Source organism: Mastigoproctus giganteus, unplaced genomic scaffold (genome assembly GCF_048544385.1).
Source record: "Mastigoproctus giganteus isolate SK-2022 unplaced genomic scaffold, ASM4854438v1 scaffold_42, whole genome shotgun sequence".
Taxonomy (NCBI): domain Eukaryota; kingdom Metazoa; phylum Arthropoda; class Arachnida; order Uropygi; family Thelyphonidae; genus Mastigoproctus; species Mastigoproctus giganteus.
Window position 1 is genome coordinate 66,849 of NW_028328319.1, and position 8,356 is coordinate 75,204.

Consider the following 8,356-nt stretch of genomic DNA (forward strand, 5'->3'; position numbering starts at 1 on the left):
GTAATCTTTCATTGATAATTCAGAATCTTTCATTGATAAGTCAGCTTGAGGATTTCCATCTTGAATTAGAGGAATGTAGACCTCGGTAAAGAAAATGCAGATCCTCTTCTACGGGTCTTCTGTCCGACCCATAAAGCACACTAAAATATATTTCCGAATTTCAAAATATATTTGTAGATTCTAATTCTATTACTAAAATAGTAATACATATTCGATAATAGGATTCCATCCTTTTATCCAAATACATCCTCAGCAAAGTGAATGAAACCTTCCCAATTTCCATGATTATTTATCCACGTTAAAAGATTGGAAATTATATAGGATACGGTTACACGTGCAAGTTCATTAATAGTGTTTTTTTCGTCTTTAAAACGGATTGACAGTTCACTTACAAGAATAAAAAAGGTCAATATTCGTTCCCGGTTAATATTTTCATCGAAAAGCACATTTGCCAGCTCCATAATGGCTACATTTATCGAAGCAAAAGAGAAAAAAAGGACACATTTCATCACAGAAATCGATGAAACGTTCTTCGTAGATTTCTATGAATTCGTCTCTTAAAGATTTTAAAATATTTATAACTGTATTATTGATGGGTTTTAGTGGTTTTGTATATTGCCATTCGACACCATTTTTGTTGAATTCGTATAATATAAAATCATTACGACGAATTAAACTTCAGGATCTTCCATTGAATCTTTCATTGATAATTCGTAATCTTTCATTGATAATTCAGAATCCTTCATTGATAATTCAGAATCTTTCACTGATAGTTCAGAATCTTTCATTGATAAGTCAGCTTGAGGATTTTCCATCTCGAATTAGAGGAATGTAGACTCGGTAAAGAAAATGCAGATCCTCTTCTACGGGTCTTCTGTCTGACCCATATCAAAATTCCTGTCGACTTACAGAATATCTTGGCAAAAACACTGGATCTAACAAAGTTCACATTTCATCGTCTACGACCTCGAGCACAACTTCAAAAAGATATCAAAAATTGTATCATTAAAGTTCCTGTTGACTAACCAAAACTTATCGACAACTATATCTTCAAAGTGTGAAGTTTTTTTCTTTAGATGAAATAAAAAATCTGAAAGGAAAAAAGGCAAAATTAATTTACAAAATAAAAATGGAAAAGAAAAACTGTTGCTCTTTCTAAAGGTAAAGAAAAAAATATATTTTTTTAGTAGATAATTCAAATTTACTTCAAAAAATTTCGACGACATTTTGAAAGAGGAAATTTGGTCCCATTGGCTAAGTAGGCTTCCGTAATGTACCTGATGATTTGCTTCCTACGCAAAAATAAAAATGCACAGCACGAAATCATTCGGAGGTATTCCTCTTTAAACATTCCATGATAGAATAAAAAGATACGTACCGTTTGCGACCACTCCGCTTGCAGTGGATGTTAGTTTGTTGGTACGGCTCTGTCGACGTGGCGATAGGGTGATCTCAGCCACTCAGCTACTGTTCATGCAAACTGGAGAACGTGAAATAGTGTGTTAAGCTCTGATCGATTCAAACTTTTTCCCCCTTTAGTTTGATTTACCTTCTCCCTTCCATTAGCTTCCTCAACCCCCAATTTCTCTTAGAGAAGGCCAAAAGTAATGGATTCATAGCCGTATGGACTCCAAAAATTGTTGCAATGGGACGATGGGGACTCCCGCAACTCACCTAACGGATAACTGTCTACCGTTACATTGGAGACGAAGAAAGGAATGTTTCCCTCAACGAATCTCTATACTGACGAGGAAAGGAGTGTTTCCCTCAACGATCTATATACTTTAGCATTGCTAATGTTGCTAGTCATTGCATTGGTTCTTTTAGAATGATTCCCTAACCTATCCTGGCTGCCTAGAAATATTGTTTTAAATATGTGAAGTGGGGAATCGATATATATTCATTGGAAATTTGTTTGAGAAATAATTAATTTAATTGATTTATGTAGATTGGGGAATAAATATTTTTTCCGTATCCCAAAGTTATTTATTAGAATGTGTGGAGTGAGAGTGGGGATGGAGAATTATTTCAACAGTTAATACTGATCTTTATGCATGTTCAAACATTCCCAATTTCCATGATTATTTATCCAAACTAAAAGATTGGAATTTATACAGGATATAGTTACACTTGTAAGTTTATTAATAATGTTTTTTTCGTCTCTAAAACGGTTTGCCAGTTCACTTACGATAATAAGAAAGGTCACTATTCCTTCCCAGTTCATATATTCGTCGAAAAGCACATGTGCCAGCTCCATAATGGCTACATTTACCGAAGAAAAAGAGAGAATACGACATATCACATCAATTAAATCGATCAAAGATTCTTCGTATTTGTAGCCTTCTTTGAATTTATCACTTAAAGATTTCAAATTATTGACGGGTTTTAATGGTTTTGTATATTTCCATTCGATACCGTTTTTGTTTGGTTCATATGTTATAAAATCATTTACAATGAATGCAACTTCTGGATCGTCCATTGATGCAACTTGTTCATTTACATTGAATACAACTCCAGGATCTTCCATTGATGCAACTTGATCTTCCATCGATAGTTCCATAAGATTATCTACAAGTAGTGCAACTTCAGGATCTTCCCTTGATAGTTCAGAAACTTCCATTGCAACTTCAAGATTTCCCATTGAAATTGAATTAGAGGAATGTAGACTCGTAGTTTCAGGAAATTTAGATTATGGATCTTCTGTCTGATCGGACTTCTATCCAACTAAACTACATAAAACATATACTAAAATAAATTTCCGAACTATTTTCATTATATTTCTACAATATACATTTTTTTTGTGAATGGAATTTATTGTTGTTGGAAATTTTATTATCAAAACAAAAATTGTATAAAGGGAATAAGAACTCTAAATTAAAGAATAAAGAGAATAAGAAAAACTCTAAAATAAAGTGGGCTATGAACTAACAAGATAGCAGCAGCACTGAATAAATATATACAACTGAATAAATTAAATTAATTTGAACAGTAAGACAAACAAAGCTTAAAAAATTACAAGTAATAATTAAATGTTCAATTCTTTTCCTCAGCAAAGTGAATGAAACCTTCACAATTTCCATGATTATTTATGCACGCAAAAAGATTGGAAGTTATATTGGATATAGTTACACGTGCAAGTTCACTTATAGTGTTTTTTTCGTCTTTAAAACGGGTTGCCAGTTCACTTACAAGAATAAAAAAGGTCAATATTCGTTCCCAGTTAATATTTTCGCCGAAAAGCACATTTGCCAGCTCCATAATGGCTACATTTATCGAAGCAAAAGAGAGAAAAGGACATATTTTATCACAGAAATCGATGAAACGTTCTTCGTAGAGTTCTTTGAATTCGTCTCTTAAAAATTTTAAAATATTTATAACTGTATTATTGATGGGTTTTAATGGTTTTGTATATTGACATTCGACACCATTTTTGTTGAGTTCGTATGATATAAAATCATTTACGACGAATGCAACTTCAGGATCTTCCATTGAATCGTTCATTGATAATTCGTAATCTTTCATTGATAATTCAGAACCTTTCATTGATAAGTCAACTTGAGGATTTTCCATCTTGAATTAGAGGAATGTAGACTCGGTAAAGAAAATGCAGATCCTCTTCTACGGGTCTTCTGTCCGACCCATAAAGCACACTAAAATATATTTCCGAATTTCTATAATATATTTGTAGATTCTATTTCTATTACTAAAATAGTAATACCTATTCTATAATAGGATTACATCCTATTATCGAATTTCATCCTCATAATAGGATTACATCCTATTATCGAATTACAACCTCAGCAAAGTGAATGAAACCTTCCCAATTGCCATGATTATATATCCACTTTAAAAGATTGGAAGTTATATAGGATAGAGGTACATGTACCAGTTAATTAATAGTGTTTTTTTCGTCTTTAAAACGGATTGCCAGTTCACTTACAAGAATAAAAAAGGTCAATATTCGTCCCCAGTTAATATTTTCGTCGAAAAGCACATTTGCCAGCTCCATAATGGCTTCATTTATCGAAGCAAAAGAGAGAAAAGGACACATTTTATCACAGAAATCGATGAAACATTCTTCGTAGATTTCTATGAATTCGTCTCTTAAAGATTTTAAAATATAACTGTATTATTGATGGGTTTTAATGGTTTTGTACATTGCCATTCGACACCATTTTTGTTGAGTTCGTATGATATAAAATCATTTACGACGAATGCAACTTCAGGATCTTCCATTGAATCTTTCATTGATATAATTCGTAATCTTTCATTGATAATTCAGAATCTTTCATTGATAAGTCAGCTTGAGGATTTCCATCTTGAATTAGAGGAATGTGGACCTCGGTAAAGAAAATGCAGATCCTCTTCTACGGGTCTTCTGTCCGACCCATAAAGCACACTAAAATATATTTCCGAATTTCTATAATATATTTGTAGATTCTAATTCTATTACTAAAATAGTAATACATATTCGATAATAGGATTCCATCCTTTTATCCAAATACATCCTCAGCAAAGTGAATGAAACCTTCCCAATTTCCATGATTATTTATCCACGTTAAAAGATTGGAAGTTATATAGGATACGGTGACACGTGCAAGTTCATTAATAGTGTTTTTTCGTCTTTAAAACGGATTGACAGTTCACTTACAAGAATAAAAAAGGTCAATATTCGTTCCCGGTTAATATTTTCGTCGAAAAGCACATTTGCCAGCTCCATAATGGCTACATTTATCAAAGCAAAAGAGAAAAAAAGGACACATTTCATCACAGAAATCGATGAAACGTTCTTCGTAGATTTCTATGAATTCGTCTCTTAAAGATTTTAAAATATTTATAACTGTATTATTGATGGGTTTTAGTGGTTTTGTATATTGCCATTCGACACCATTTTTGTTGAATTCGTATAATATAAAATCATTTACGACGAATTAAACTTCAGAATCTTCCATTGAATCTTTCATTGATAATTCGTAATCTTTCATTGATAATTCAGAATCCTTCATTGATAATTCAGAATCTTTCACTGATAATTCAGAATCTTTCATTGATAAGTCAGCTTGAGGATTTTCCATCTCGAATTAGAGGAATGTAGACTCGGTAAAGAAAATGCAGATCCTCTTCTACGGGTCTTCTGTCTGACCCATATCAAAATTCCTGTCGACTTACAGAATATCTTGGCAAAAACACTGGATCTAACAAAGTTCACATTTCATCGTCTACGACCTCGAGCACAACTTCAAAAAGATATCAAAAATTGTATCATTAAAGTTCCTGTTGACTAACCAAAACTTATCGACAACTATATCTTCAAAGTGTGAAGTTTTTTTCTTTAGATGAAATAAAAAATCTGAAAGGAAAAAAGGCAAAATTAATTTACAAAATAAAAATGGAAAAGAAAAACTGTTGCTCTTTCTAAAGGTAAAGAAAAAAAAATATATTTTTTTAGTAGATAATTCAAATTTACTTCAAAAAATTTCGACGACATTTTGAAAGAGGAAATTTGGTCCCATTGGCTAAGTAGGCTTCCGTAATGTACCTGATGATTTGCTTCCTACGCCAAAATAAAAATGCACAGTACGAAATCATTCGGAGGTATTCCTCTTTAAACATTCCATGATAGAATAAAAAGATACGTACCGTTTGCGACCACTCCGCTTGCAGTGGATGTTAGTTTGTTGGTACGGCTCTATCGACGTGGCGATAGGGTGATCTCAGCCAATCAGCTACTGTTCATGCAAACTGGAGAACGTGAAATAGTGTGTTAAGCTCTGATCGATTCAAACTTTTTCCCCCTTTAGTTTGATTTACCTTCTCCCTTCCATTAGCTTCCTCAACCCCCAATTTCTCTTAGAGAAGGCCAAAAGTAATGGATTCATAGCCGTATGGACTAAAAAAATTGTTGCAATGGGACGATGGGGACTCCCGCAACTCACCTAACGGATAACTGTCTACCGTTACATTGGAGACGAAGAAAGGAATGTTTCCCTCAACGAATCTCTATACTGACGAGGAAAGGAGTGTTTCCCTCAACGATCTATATACTTTAGCATTGCTAATGTTGCTAGTCATTGCATTGGTTCTTTTAGAATGATTCCCTAACCTATCCTGGCTGCCTAGAAATATTGTTTTAAATATGTGAAGTGGGGAATCGATATATATTCATTGGAAATTTGTTTGAGAAATAATTAATTTAATTGATTTATGTAGTTTGGGGAATAAATATTTTTTCCGTATCCCAAAGTTATTTATTAGAATGTGTGGAGTGAGAGTGGGGATGGAGAATTATTTAAACAGTTAATACTGATCTTTATGCATGTTCAAACCTTCCCAATTTCCATGATTATTTATCCAAACTAAAAGATTGGAATTTATACAGGATATAGTTACACTTGTAAGTTTATTAATAATGTTTTTTTCGTCTCTAAAACGGTTTGCCAGTTCACTTACGATAATAAGAAAGGTCACTATTCCTTCCCAGTTCATATATTCGTCGAAAAGCACATGTGCCAGCTCCATAATGGCTACATTTACCGAAGAAAAAGAGAGAATACGACATATCACATCAATTAAATCGATCAAAGTTTCTTCGTATTTGTAGCCTTCTTTGAATTTATCACTTAAAGATTTCAAATTATTGACGGGTTTTAATGGTTTTGTATATTTCCATTCGATACCGTTTTTGTTTGGTTCATATGTTATAAAATCATTTACAATGAATGCAACTTCTGGATCGTCCATTGATGCAACTTGTTCATTTACATTGAATACAACTCCAGGATCTTCCATTGATGCAACTTGATCTTCCATCGATAGTTCCATAAGATTATCTACAAGTAGTGCAACTTCAGGATCTTCCCTTGATAGTTCAGAAACTTCCATTGCAACTTCAAGATTTCCCATTGAAATTGAATTAGAGGAATGTAGACTCGTAGTTTCAGGAAATTTAGATTATGGATCTTCTGTCTGATCGGACTTCTATCCAACTAAACTACATAAAACATATACTAAAATAAATTTCCGAACTATTTTCATTATATTTCTACAATATACATTTTTTTTGTGAATGGAATTTATTGTTGTTGGAAATTTTATTATCAAAACAAAAATTGTATAAAGGGAATAAGAACTCTAAATTAAAGAATAAAGAGAATAAGAAAAACTCTAAAATAAAGTGGGCTATGAACTAACAAGATAGCAGCAGCACTGAATAAATATATACAACTGAATAAATTAAATTAATTTGAACAGTAAGACAAACAAAGCTTAAAAAATTACAAGTAATAATTAAATGTTCAATTCTTTTCCTCAGCAAAGTGAATGAAACCTTCCCAATTTCCATGATTATTTATGCACGCAAAAAGATTGGAAGTTATATTGGATATAGTTACACGTGCAAGTTCACTTATAGTGTTTTTTTCGTCTTTAAAACGGGTTGCCAGTTCACTTACAAGAATAAAAAAGGTCAATATTCGTTCCCAGTTAATATTTTCGCCGAAAAGCACATTTGCCAGCTCCATAATGGCTACATTTATCGAAGCAAAAGAGAGAAAAGGACATATTTTATCACAGAAATCGATGAAACGTTCTTCGTAGAGTTCTTTGAATTCGTCTCTTAAAAATTTTAAAATATTTATAACTGTATTATTGATGGGTTTTAATGGTTTTGTATATTGACATTCGACACCATTTTTGTTGAGTTCGTATGATATAAAATCATTTACGACGAATGCAACTTCAGGATCTTCCATTGAATCGTTCATTGATAATTCGTAATCTTTCATTGATAATTCAGAACCTTTCATTGATAAGTCAACTTGAGGATTTTCCATCTTGAATTAGAGGAATGTAGACTCGGTAAAGAAAATGCAGATCCTCTTCTACGGGTCTTCTGTCTGACCCATAAAGCACACTAAAATATATTTCCGAATTTCTATAATATATTTGTAGATTCTATTTCTATTACTAAAATAGTAATACCTATTCTATAATAGGATTACATCCTATTATCGAATTTCATCCTCATAATAGGATTACATCCTATTATCGAATTACAACCTCAGCAAAGTGAATGAAACCTTCCCAATTGCCATGATTATATATCCAATTTAAAAGATTGGAAGTTATATAGGATAGAGGTACATGTACCAGTTAATTAATAGTGTTTTTTTCGTCTTTAAAACGGATTGCCAGTTCACTTACAAGAATAAAAAAGGTCAATATTCGTCCCCAGTTAATATTTTCGTCGAAAAGCACATTTGCCAGCTCCATAATCGCTTCATTTATCGAAGCAAAAGAGAGAAAAGGACACATTTTATCACAGAAATCGATGAAACATTCTTCGTAGATTTCTATG